General features: G+C 41.7%; 1 long non-coding RNA gene across 1 annotated transcript; it reads left to right on the top strand.

The window, feature by feature from the left end:
• The first annotated feature begins 356 nt into the window (after positions 1-356).
• On the top strand, positions 357-12,388 carry LOC310743795. The gene is made up of 3 exons (XR_014539233.1): positions 357-435; positions 11,053-11,128; positions 12,326-12,388. It is a non-coding gene; the product is annotated as an uncharacterized lncRNA (long non-coding RNA).
• The last annotated feature ends 919 nt before the right edge of the window (positions 12,389-13,307 follow it).

Below are 13,307 nucleotides of genomic sequence, written 5' to 3' on the forward strand. Positions count from 1 at the left end.
ATGATACTTGACACTCTGCGTTCGGGTAAATTAGACTCACAATGCATAATGAGCCATGAAAAGGTTTTTAAAGATTCTTTCTGATACTGGTAAAGCTCACTGTTACTATCTATATCTATCATCTATCTATCTATATCATCTATCTATCTATCTATCTATCTATATCTATCAATCATCTATCTATCATCTATCTATCTATCATTATTGAAAACAAAACAAAAAAAAAGAAAATGAGAAGCAGTGTCATTGGCCTGTAGTGTGTCAGACTAGGTTTAGGGAGACTCATGTTCCACATGAAATTAGTGGGCAGCATCCACTTTTTGCTACAAATGACTAACTTATCTCATTTATTTCAATGGGCTGAAAGTGTAACTAACAGAGCAGCCCTAACCATGCCTTCTCAGCTCAGTTGAATTCCATGGGGTTTACTCCCAGGTAAGTCCGGTTAGGATTGCTACCTAAGGCTCTCATCCTATACACATTTTCCTGAAAGTAAGTCCTATTGAACTCAATGTGCTTTACTTCTGAGTAGACACCATAGGACTCCTCTGCACCTTCGTCTGGATCCAGCCCAGAGACATTTGCATTTGGGCTCCAAACCCAATAGCTATAATTGGTGTCAGGCTCTAATCCCCACCCTCCACACCGAAACGCACACACACACAGATATATACAAACCTTATTTAGAAGAATATTGTCCGTTTAAGTAAAGCCTAATCTTAAAAAAAAAAAAATCATCCTTGCAGGAACCTAATAAATGTGTGAAAAGAATGTTGTTTATTAGTGTCAAGGGACTGCTATTCAGCTGAGTTGCAAAATTAATTTCCCAGCACGGTCGATAAGACATAAAAAAACTCCCAGATGCTGCTGTCACCCGTCAAACCACAGTGAAATATTGCTCCTTTGTAGTGCATCGCCCCAGCAACATCATGTTTTCCTTAGCAGTGTTGTGATAAAGAATGACCTCAAACACAGCTCTTTGGTTCAGCTCGCACTTCTCCTTGATAACCCGCAGATGTCTGGAAAGGGTTTTTAAAGGGGTTTTTAAATGGCCCTCGTGGCTGAAGACAGTCAAGAGCTTTCAAGAGGGTTAAGGTGGCGTTATGAAGCCTTCATTGTATGTGATACACACACTCCTCACTCTTGTCACTGCTTGCACAGGGATTTACAATTGTGCCTCAATGCATTCCTCTTGGTATTCTCCCAGCAATTGGTTTGTTTTGCACAGGTCCTCCCTCTGTTTTGTCCTCCACAGATGCAGAAAGATACCTTTTAAAATAACATAACTCATAGTGCACAATAGCAACGCATCTCTCAGTGATCAACAGATATTTACAGATGGCTGCCTGCCATGTGTGCCCCAGTTTGAAGATGTTGAATTTCAAAGTTGTTATCCTTTTGCAGTGAAAGCAACAAAGGCTCTTGTGGCACCTTAAAGACAATGCTAATGAAGTGGCTGGTGGCCTGTCACAAAGCCATCAATGGCTGCAAACCCGGGAGCAAGCCCCACTGAATGTCATTAGGATTCCAGCCTTGGTGGATAAAAGCCTGCCCCTAGCAATGAGCAATGAACACAAAGTCAACAAACAACACTTCAGAAAAAGGCGAAGCAAAGAGGCACCTGTTAGGACATAGATGGATATGTCAATTACGTAAGGTTCAAAGCAGACAAAATATATATTTACAGTCATAACTCGTGTTACGTTTGATTCACGTTGTGGCTTTTCAGGTTATGAACGTGGTAAACCCGGAAGAGTTTACTTCTGGGTTCGCCGCACGCGCATGCGCAAAAGCGATCTGCATGCTTTGTGCATGCGCAGAAGTGCTCTATTGCGTTTCACGCATGCGCAGTAGCGGAGCTCTACTTCTGGACTTTTCGGGGTGCGAACGGCACCCTGAAACGGATCACGTTCGTAAGTAGAGGTACCACTGTATATATAATGTATGCACATTTTAAAAAAAACTTGGGTTGTAGGCAAGAATAATCCATAATCTGTCTTGTTATGGAAGTCAAATGGGGTTTTTGAATTGAGACATAAGGCTGCATGAAATTAGGCCATAGATTCACAGGTCACGCACTCCTGGGACTCAGCTACATTAGTAAAGAAAAAGCATTTTAAATGCGTTATAACATCGTGACACCAGATGGTGCCATGGAGGAGACTTCCGGAGGCGGCGCCATCGGCAATGGCAGAATCCCTCTAGTTCTGAGGGACACAGCTCCGCGGAAATCGGGTCTAGCCGCTATGGCGAAGCGGGGACCCCTCTGAAACCACAGGCAGGTGAAGCCTGTGACCGTGGGACTTGGCGGGCACCTTCAGTGCCCCCCCATCTGCAAAGGAGCCCGGTTACGAGCTCCAGAGCGTAACGGGGTGTTTGGCGCGGTGCTGAGAGTCAATTGCTTCTTCCGTGGAGTGAAGCCGCACAGCTGTTGCCAGAGAGCGCTGACCTTTTTCCTGTGACAATTCGGCTATCAAACAACTACCCGTGAGTAGGTCAAGATTAAAGACCAGGGAATAAGGGGGGAAAAATGCTAATTTGGTACCGAAGCGGGAAGGTGTAAACAGGAAGTCCGCCTTCCGTTTCTTGTAAACAGATCAAAGCAAAGACTGTCTTAGTGAAGACCCTGAAAATCGCATTAAAAAGACTCAAATCCTAACATTAATAAAAGAGAACTCCCTCCCTGAGGTGCAGGAGAGGGGAGGGAGAAGGGGAAGTACTTTTTGCCTGCAAAAAAAAAGAGAGAAAAGGGAACAAAGACCACCACTTAATGCCTGGGAACGGACTGCCAAGGGACAATAGAACTGCCATACTGCGAATCGCGCTGTTTATGGACAATGCAACTTTTTGACAGCTAACTCTGTAAGAGAGATACTTTGATTCTGAAGGGTTTCTCCGGACTTGAAACTGTTGCTTGCTTCGTTAAAGGGGGGATTTGTGAAAGCTGGAAAAGTTACTTTATTGTTACAAGTTTTGACTGTTACAGTGTCCCCCTAGAGGAACTTTGAAATTGTTACAATTGGCCAGGGAATTTTCCACTCTAAACTGGCCAGGGGAATTTTCCACTACAAAACAAGTTTTAATTGTGGGACTGACCTTGATCCTTAGATAAAGTGTTATGGCAAATTTGACTCAGGAAAAAACAACAAGATCGGGTAAAACTAGACTGCAGCAGCGAAGAGCATCAGCATCTGGCCCTTCTGCTCCACCAGGGGAAGATTCTGCTCAAGTTGGGCTTAAAGGAATGGCATCTGAAGAGGGTTTAGCTTCAGCATTAGGAAAAAATTTTTGAATCTTTGGAAAAATTAAGTAAACAAGTTGCTGAAGCAACAACTAAAATTGATCAAAACACTTTAAGCATCAATAACTTGGGGCAGAAGGTGAACTCAAATACAGAATCTATTGAGAAACTGCTGCAGGAATCTACTTCGAATCGAAGAAGCAAAGGAAAAAGTATTGGCTGTAGAGGAAAAGATACCACTGATATGTAGGCAGCTCGAGGATCACAGGTCATTGCTGTCTATGATTGAATTAAAAGAAAAACAGACAAATCTAAGGATCAGGGCTGTACCTGAACTTGAGAAAGATACTTTGAGTGACTTTCTTATGCAGGAATTTGCAGACTTTTGGAACTTAGATTCAGATAAGTTAGATTTCAAGATAGTAAGCGCTTTTAGACTTGGAAGAGGGGGGAGAAAGAATAGGGTGAGAGACTGTTCGATTACCCTCTGAACAAAAGAGGAGAGAGACAAAATACTGAGTCTGCACTTCCAGAAAACCTTGGAAATAAATGAATCAAGAGTGGAGATATTTAAGGACATCCCGAAATACCTTTTGGATCTTAGGTCTAACTACGGAGATCTGGTGGCCCTATTGAGAGGAAATAGAACTGTTTTTAGGTGGGAATTCCCCCAAGGCCTATCCTTTACCTTCAAAGGGAGAAAGTTTAAAATAAGATCAGTGGAAGATAAAGAAAAATTTTTGAGAGAGCACGGAGAAGACCTGCAAAAAGAAGCTGAAGAAGAGCCAAGAGCTCTAAAACCAGGAACACAAGACATAGTACCACTACCTTTGGGACTGGACAAGCTAGAGAAAGTGATACCACCGTCAGAACAAGAACAATTATTGGGAGCAGTTGGAGGAAAAGCAAAATAAATACACCATGTCTCTGCAACTATTAAGTTGGAATATTCATGGATTTAATTCCCCGGAGAAAAGGAAAAAAGTCTTTCATTTATTGAAAAAGGAACAATTGGACTTGATTTGTTTACAGGAAACACATGTGATAAGGCTACATAGGAAAGTATTGATTAATAAAAGATTGGGTCAAGAGTTTATTTCATCGGACAAGGTTAAAAAGAGAGGAGTAGTAATCTATGCAAAAGAGAGCCTATCACCGAAATTTATTTTTAAAGATGACCAAGGAAGATTTGTGGCAATTGAAATCCAAACACAAGGAGAAAATTTTTTGATAGTAGGAGTATATGCACCAAATGAGGGGAAATCTGAATTTTTTAAGAAGTTGCATGAGACATTGTTAGACTATATGGATTACAACATTATCATGATGGGAGATATGAATGGAGTGGTATCTACAAACATGGACAAGTCACAGAGACAGGTAGTTACCAAAGATGGCAGACTACCAAAAAACTTTTTCGAGATGACTGACAATATGGACTTGATTGACATTTGGAGAATAAAGAACCCCTTGGGTAGAGAGGGAACCTTCTTCTCTGAAGCCAAAATGACATGGACAAGAATTGACCAAATTTGGATAACTAGAGGACTGGCACCTAAGACTCGAAAAGTGGAAATTTGCCCTAAAACTTGCTCCGACCATAATGCTGTGAAAATGGAGATGAAATTAACACCAACCGGTTCCTTCAGATGGAGGATGAATGACACCTTTTTTAGAGACCAAGAGGTTACCAAGAAGGCCCAAAAAACCTTGAGAGACTATTTTGAGATAAATATGAACACCACCATCGAAAAAAGAGTAATCTGGGACGCAAGCAAAGCAGTTATGAGGGGGTTTCTAATTCAACAGAATGCAATAAGGAAGAGAACTCAAAATGAGAAAAAAGATAAAATTTTGGAAAAAATAAAAGAGGGTGAGAAGAAACTGAGAGTGAAACCAAAGTCACAAGAGATTCTGAGAGAAATAAAGTTATATCAAGTTCAATACATGAAGATGATGAATCAGGAAATAGAATGGAAAATTAAACAGATGAGACAAAGGACATTTGAATCGGTCAATAAATGTGGAAAATTGTTAGCCTGGCAAATGAAAAAAAGACAAAAACTTAACACCATTACCAACTTGGAAGTGGAAGGAAAGAATATTCAGAATCCAGTGGAAATTAGAAAATGCTTCCAGAGGTACTTTAAACAGCTATATATACAAGGGCCACAGAAAGAGTTTGATATAGACCAATTCTTAAAAACAAATGGACTACAAAAAATCTCTCAAGAAAATAAGTTAATGTTCAACTATAAAATAACAGAACAGGAGGTGGAAGGTGCCATCCAGAATATGCAGTTGGGCAAATCTCCAGGGCCGGATGGCTTAACCTCAAAATATTATAGATCCTTGAAAGATTGGATAATTCAACCACTAAAGGAGGTTTGTAATGAAATTTTGGAGGGGAAAAAAGCGCCAGAGTTGTGGAAGGAAGCCTATATTACACTTATACCGAAAAATTAGTCTGAAAAGACACAACTTAAGAACTACCGCCCCATATCCCTGCTTAATGTAGATTACAAAACTTTTGCAGATATTTTGGCTAAAAGGTTAAAAAAAGTATTAGTGGAGGAGACACATAAAGACCAAGCTGGCTTTCTCCCGGGTAGACACTTGTCTGACAACACGAGGAATATAATTAACATTTTGGAGAAGTTGCAAGTGAACATTAATACTAAAGCAGTCTTAATTTTTGTAGATGCGGAGAAAGCCTTTGATAATATTTCTTGGAGTTTCATGAAGAAAAATCTTCAGGGGATGGGGGTTGGTCAAGGGTTTGAAAATGGTATAAGTGCAATTTACTCAGAACAAAAGGCTAAACTAATAGTTAATAACGTGGTGACAGAGGAATTTAAGATAGAGAAAGGGACACGACAAGGCTGCCCAATTTCCCCATTGCTTTTTATTTTGGTCCTGGAGGTTCTGCTAAATATGATCAGAAGGGACCGTCTGATTAAAGGTATACAGGTCGGAGCCAAACAGTACAAATTGAAAGCTTTTGCAGATGATTTAGTACTGACGTTACAGGAGCCAGAATCTAGTACTAAAAGAGTATTAGAACTGATTCAAGAATTTGGTCATGTGGCAGGATTTAAGTTGAACAAGTTAAAAACCAAAGTTCTTGAGAAAAACTTAACACCGATTGAGAAAGAGAGGTTTCAGAAGGAGACAGGTTTAATATTGGTTAAGAAAGTAAAATACCTGGGGGTTAATATGACTGCTAAGAACTTAAACCTATTTAAAGACAATTATGAGAAATGTTGGTCAGAAGTGAAAAAGGATCTAGAAACATGGTCAAACTTGAAGCTTTCCTTGTTAGGTCGAATTGCTGTTATAAAGATGAATGTATTGCCAAGAATGTTATTTTTGTTTCAATCATTGCAAATTTTGGACAAAATGGACTGTTTCAAGAAGTGGCAGAGAGACATTTCTAGATTTGTCTGGCAGGGCAAGAAGCCCAGAATAAAATTTAAAATATTAACTGATGTAAAGGAAAGAGGTGGATTTGCCCTGCCAGACCTTAAACTCTATTATGAATCAGCAGCATTCTGCTGGTTGAAAGAATGGCTGCTTCTTGAGAACACAGACATTTTGGATTTAGAAGGTTTTAATAACGTTTTTGGGTGGCATGCATATTTGTGGTATGACAAGGTCAAAGCACACAAAGCATTTAAAAACCATATTGTCAGGAAAGCATTGTTTAATGTCTGGATAAGATATAAGGACTTACTTGAAAATAAAACCCCAAGGTGGCTGTCACCGATGGAAGCAAAGGCTCAGAAAAAGCTCAATATGGAGGCCAAATGGCCGAAATATTGGGAAATTTTGGAACAAGAAGGAGACAAATTGAAATTGCAGAGTTTTGAGAAATTAAAAGATAAAGTGCGAGACTGGCTTCACTATTATCAAATATGGGAGGTGTGATGGGATGGTGAGCTGCTTGTGCGTAAAATCCTGATCCCTCAGAGTTTGGCTAAGTTCCCAAACCTCTGTCTGTGATGGAGCTCCTTAAGCATGGCTCCATCAATCGCTCGTTGAATCGGACAGTGGGCGTTTACGGAACTTCTTCCAGCATAAAAGCTCCTTGACGGAAACGCGTCTTCTGGACTCTCGGCGCGACAGTTTCCGCCGAGGAGTGGGTGTGCCTACGGGAGGTCCTGAAACCTCTCCACTGTTCCCGCTTGAAGTATCTCTGAGCTCTCCCTCCGACTCACTTTCCCTTGTAACTCCACTTCTCCCCCTGCTGGTCCCCTCCTCCGCTGAGTGGTCTCTCTCACCCTCCATGAGCCCTTTCACCTCCTTCGTCTCAGATGACAGTTCCCTGACATCCACCTCCCCTCTAGGGCCCCCTTCACCCCCTTCCCTCCCCTCCTCTGCGGGAGGCGAGGGAGCAAAACCCCTGAAGGAACCTCCCTCATCTTCCGAAGTTTCGAACACTTCCCTCCACCTTTTGCTGTTCCCGGTTTCCAAGTACTCCTCCCCCTCGGAGTCTGTACCCTCTTCCAACTCCGATTCCCTGAATCCCTCCAGTTCCTCCTCATCGTCGGTGGTGCCAAAGTACTCCCTCCGGAACCTCGCTACTGGTTGAGGTTTCCTGGGGAACCTTTGGTGGAACGTTTCGATCAAGACCTCGTCATGGACCTCCTCTGCCTTCACCCAGGTGTTTTCCGACTCCGGTTCCCCTTCCCACGCGACCAAATACTCCACCTGATTACCCTTCCACCTGGAGTCGATGATTTCCGCCACATAGTTGCGGCTTTCCCTTTCTTCTATGGCTGGCCCCCGTGTGGATACCCCTTCACCTTCCCCCCTGTATGGTGACAGTAATGACCTGTGGAATACTGGGTGCAGTTTCATGTGGTTCGGTAACCGGAGTCTGAAAGCCACTGGGTTGACCTGTTGGATGACCTCAAATGGTCCCAATCTTTTGGGTCTCAATTTCTTGCAACTACCCTTGAACGGCAACCCTTGGGTTGATAGCCAGACCCGACTCCCCACCCTAATTGTTTCACCTTCCCTTCTGCTCTTGTCTGCCTGCCTCTTATATTCTTCTTTGGCCCTTTCTAAGTTGTGTTGGAGTTGACGATGGATCGCTTCCATTTCTTCTACAAACAGTTCAGCGGCCGGAACACTCCATCTCTCTCCTCCTTCCCCTGGAAACGCCCTGGGGTGGCACCCATAATTAGCCAAAAAGGGGCTCATCCCGGTGGACACATTCTCTGCATTATTGTAAGCAAATTCCGCTAGTGCCAACTTTTCGACCCAATCGTTTTCTCTGTCATTGACATAACACCTCAGGTATTGTTGAAGGATACCGTTTGCCCTCTCCGCCTGCCCATTGGTCTCAGGGTGCCTGGCAGTCGAAAAGTTGACCTCTACGTGCAACAAGCTCATAAGCTTCCTCCAGAATCTGGACGTGAACTGTTTCCCTCTGTCGGAAACCACCCTCAAGGGGGCGCCATGCAGCCTAAAAATATGTTCTACAAACAATTTTGCTGTCTCTTCCGCCGTGACTGCATGTGAGCAAGCTACAAAGTGACCCATCTTAGTTAACTGGTCTACTACGACTAGTATGGCGGTTTTCCCCTGGGATTTGGGCAGATCAGTCATAAAATCTATCGACACCGCCTCCCACGGTCGTTCTGGTGTGGGTAACGGTTCTAATAACCCCGCTGGTGCCCGCCTTTCTCCTTTGGCTCTCTGGCATTGGTCACACCTTCTCACATACTCCCGTACATCCTCCCTCACCTTGGGCCACCAAAACTCCCTGGTCACCAACCACATGGTCTTGTGTTGCCCAAAATGCCCCGCTGTGGGATTGTCGTGCAGCTGTTTGAGTACTCTCCCCCTCAATTCCCCTTCTGGTATATATAGCGCCCCTTTGTAATACAATGCCCCGTTTCTTTCTTCAAAACCTCCGGGGTCTTCTCCCTCTCCCCTTAAACCTCTGAGCTTATCCTGGGCGTACTCATCATTTACCGTTCCCTCTACCAGTTCTCTTTGCCCCACCCAGGCCGCACCACACACCCAGTGGTCCTCTGGGATAATATGTCTCTCTTCTGGCGCTCCCTCCCCCTCCAAATATGATTAAATGGGCACAAGATGTTGGTTATAACATTATGTTTGATGACTGGGAACAGTTGTGGACCACAGGTATGAAATTTACGGCATGTGATGCCTTAAGAGAGAATATTATGAAAATGATATACAGGTGGTACATGACACCAGTCAAGCTTGCAAAAATCTATCATTTGCCCGATAATAAATGTTGGAAATGTAAAGAAAATGAAGGTACATTCTTCCACCTTTGGTGGACGTGCCCAAAGATTAAGGCTTTCTGGGAGATGATCTATAATGAAATGAAAAAGGTATTTAAATATACCTTTCTGAAGAAACCAGAGGCCTTTCTCCTGGGCATGGTCGGCCAATTGGTGCCAAAGAAGGATAGAACTTTCTTTATGTATGCTACAACAGCAGCAAGAATACTTATTGCAAAGTATTGGAAGACACAAGATCTACCCACCCTGGAAGAGTGGCAGATGAAGGTGATGGACTATATGGAACTGGCGGAAATGACTGGCAGAATCCGAGACCAGGGAGAAGAGTCGGTGGAAGAAGATTGGAAGAAATTCAAAGACTATTTGCAGAAACATTGTAAAATTAATGAATGTTAAAATGATGTTGGATTGAAATCAAGCGGCCTTAGCAACAAGATCAACAAGAATATGTAAAAATGGATTGATAACGGATGAAAATATATAGTTATAACATGTTGAGATATAGAGTTAAGATAAATGAAAGAGATAGAATAGAAAAGGATAGAACTTTCTTTATGTATGCAACAACAGCAGCAAGAATACTTATTGCGAAGTATTGGAAGACACAAGATCTACCCACCCTGGAAGAGTGGCAGATGAGAATGATGGACTATATGGAATCGGCGGAAATGACTGGCAGAATCTGAGACTTGGGAGAAGAGGTGGTGGAGGAAGACTGGAAGAAATTTAAAGACTACCTTCAGAAATATTGTAAAATTAATGAATGTTAAAATTATGTTCGGATTGGCAATAAGTGGTATTCAGCAACAAAAGTTAATAAGAATATGCAAAAATGAATTGATAAATGGATGAAAAGATAGAGTCATAATATGTTAGGATATAGAGTTAAGATAAATGAAAGAGGGTAAGGATTTGCTGAATTGATTATGTAAATGGGAATGCAAAAAGGGGAGGTGTGAGGAGGTCAAGGAAACAAGCAAATGAGCTTTGAAATATCAAAAATTGGATTTGTTTTTTGTATTTTCCTTTTTTTTCTTCTTTATGTATTTTTGAATTCTTTTTTTTCTTGGTTTTTCTTTTATTCTGTAAATCTTTGTTTTTTGTAAAACTCTAATAAATATCTTTATAAAAAAAAGATAAATGAAAGAGGGTAAGGATTTGCTGAACTAACCATGTGATTGGGAATACAAAAAAGGGAGGTGTGAGGAGGTCAGGGAAATAAGCAAACAAAATTTAAGATATGAAAAAATCGATTTGTTTTTAATTTTTTCTATTTACTTTTTCTGTATTTTGTATCTTTTTTTCTATGTTATTTTGGTATTTTTTGTATTTTTCTCTTTTTTTCCTCTTGTCTTCTTTTTATTCTGTAATTTTCTTCTTTTTGTAAAACTTCAATAAATATCTTTAAAAAAAACAAAACAAAAAAAACAGATGGTGCCGTGGAGTTCCGTCTTTTGGCAATGTGGTTTCCCATTATGAAGTTTGCAACACGTTTTCCTGAAACATTTTTTTTTTTTTTAATGCATCTAGATCCAGCCCTGGTCAAAATGCATTGGTTTTCAACTGGTAGACTGTGATCCATTGCTGGGTTGCAGCCTGACTTAAGGTGGGTCACAGCAACAGCTGTTTTCAAAACGTTCAGTTGAGCTGCAGCTTCACGAAAAAGTTTGCTTCTTATTGTGGTGCTTGCTCACCGCTTCCTTGTTGTGAGGGAAAGATTTGCTTCTTTACATTGCTGGAAGGAATGAAGAGTGATGTGCTACTAGAGAGACCACCGGGATGTTAGAATGTTCCCTAAAATGACATCTCCTATGGTGCAGCTCTTAGTGAACAACTGGTGCTTTTTACAGCACCACAAACCATAAGGCATGATTCAGCCCCTCCTGTGTTTGCAAGGGATGAGTCATGCCAGTCCTCTGCATGTACCATTGATGCTCGTAATCCATGCGCCTCTTTTTTCTGCTTTGGGTGCAGCAATAAAAACAGGAAAATGAACTGATTTACAAATGGCATTCTAAGGCTGAGGCTCCCAATGGTATTAACTTTGTAAAGATTGCACATTCTGTACTACGGAAGAGGAGGAGGGGGCGATCCTCTGCGTGTGCTTTGCATCATGTTTAATAGGTGCAGAGCCCTGTCACCAGTTTCTCACACTTCTTCAGGTTTTTCCCCCCTTTTCCCACCATTATAATTCTAATCTGTCCCAATTAGTGTGAACGCAACTCCATGCACACAAAAATTATCACAGGATTTTAAAATATTTCTTCGCATTAGCTGCTGCTGGAGATAACCTGATGATATGAGACATTGGACAAACTCGTAATGCTTTTGCCTCTTTTCTTTTCTCCCTCCCTCCCTCCCTCCCCTCTTTCTTTGCTGCCACTGTTCAAAAGGAAAATGAAACACCAGAGTGTTTTCAAAACCCTCCCAAATTCAAACTGACTTCTAAAGTAAGGCTGCTTTTGTTCCTTGCCACTCCATTTGGACTGAAAGTTTGATCGCATTGGACAGGTCCACACTGTACAGTTAAAGCCAGTTTGGTGCACACTGATTCCTCCAACAAGCTTCAGGAGATGTAGTTTGTTGAGGGTGCTGGGAATTGTAGCTCACTGAGGTGAAGCTACAGTTCCCAGGGCTCTTTCGGAGAGGCCATGTGCTTTCAGTGTGTGGTGTGGCTCTGTCCAAATTCCATTTAACTGAAACAGAGTCACATTTTCTGCCCCAAGTCAGCATTCTGCTGCAGACCTGGATATTTTAAAATTAAAATTAAAAAATTAAAAACTATGATTTTGGACATTTACAGATTTGCAGCCTGAATAATGGGGGGGAAAGAAGAAGATGTAAATTGCAAATTTTATTTCTCGGGGCTCTTTGTAAGTAAGTAAGTAACTGGCTATGGCTCTAAATTTATTTGCCTTTTTTCTGGAAAGAATATCGGGACGCCACACACTGAAGCATGACATGTAACAAGAGTGATGTGCGACTTTTATTTTATTTTTAAGACACTGGATCTCTTTTGATGTTAAAACTGCAACATATTGCATACCGTTAGTATTAATCTACTTTAGGCATTCTTTGGTTTTTACCCCTGCCCATAATTTATTATGTACCTGGAGATATTTATCTTCCCACTTTGGAAAAAAGATTACAATTAATATGGCACGCATGACTTTAAATTAGTACTTCAGCCAGAGAAGCATGAGTAATGAATTAGCCACGGCTTTGAACTCTTGGCTGATGATTTAAATTGCCCGCATGTGGCTGTTGCATGATCCAGATCTACTGAAATATGCACTCAAGCAGAACAGACTTTACCTGCTTCCATTTGTATACTATCTGGGAGATTTTTAAAAAATCAGATTGGGGAATTTCCACATATTGAAATCAGTGGGACTCAGCATGCCTTGTCATTTCAGATTTCACAGCTGCGGGAGACAAAGAGACTTCAGTAGAGGGGACAAGATTCTCAGTGTGGTTTCGGTACTAGATTAGCGAAGTGGGTTTTGACCTCAAAACTCTGGCGAAAGGAGTGGCCCACTTTCATCCTCCCATTGCTCACTCCTGACATAAGCAATCATTTATCTCTCTTGGTGAGCATTATGTTTGTAAAGTGATATTTTCGGTCCCTCTCTTCTGTTCTTCTCTTCTCGGGTTGCAACTCTATCCCTGTTTAAAAAGGTAAAGGTAAAGGGACCCCTGACCATTAGGTCCAGTCGTGACTGGGGTTGCGGCACTCATCTCGCTTTATTGGCAAAGGGAGCTGGCGTACAGCTTCCGGGTCATGT

This window comes from Podarcis filfolensis (assembly GCF_964270895.1).
Source record: "Podarcis filfolensis genome assembly, chromosome: 1".
NCBI lineage: Eukaryota > Metazoa > Chordata > Lepidosauria > Squamata > Lacertidae > Podarcis > Podarcis filfolensis.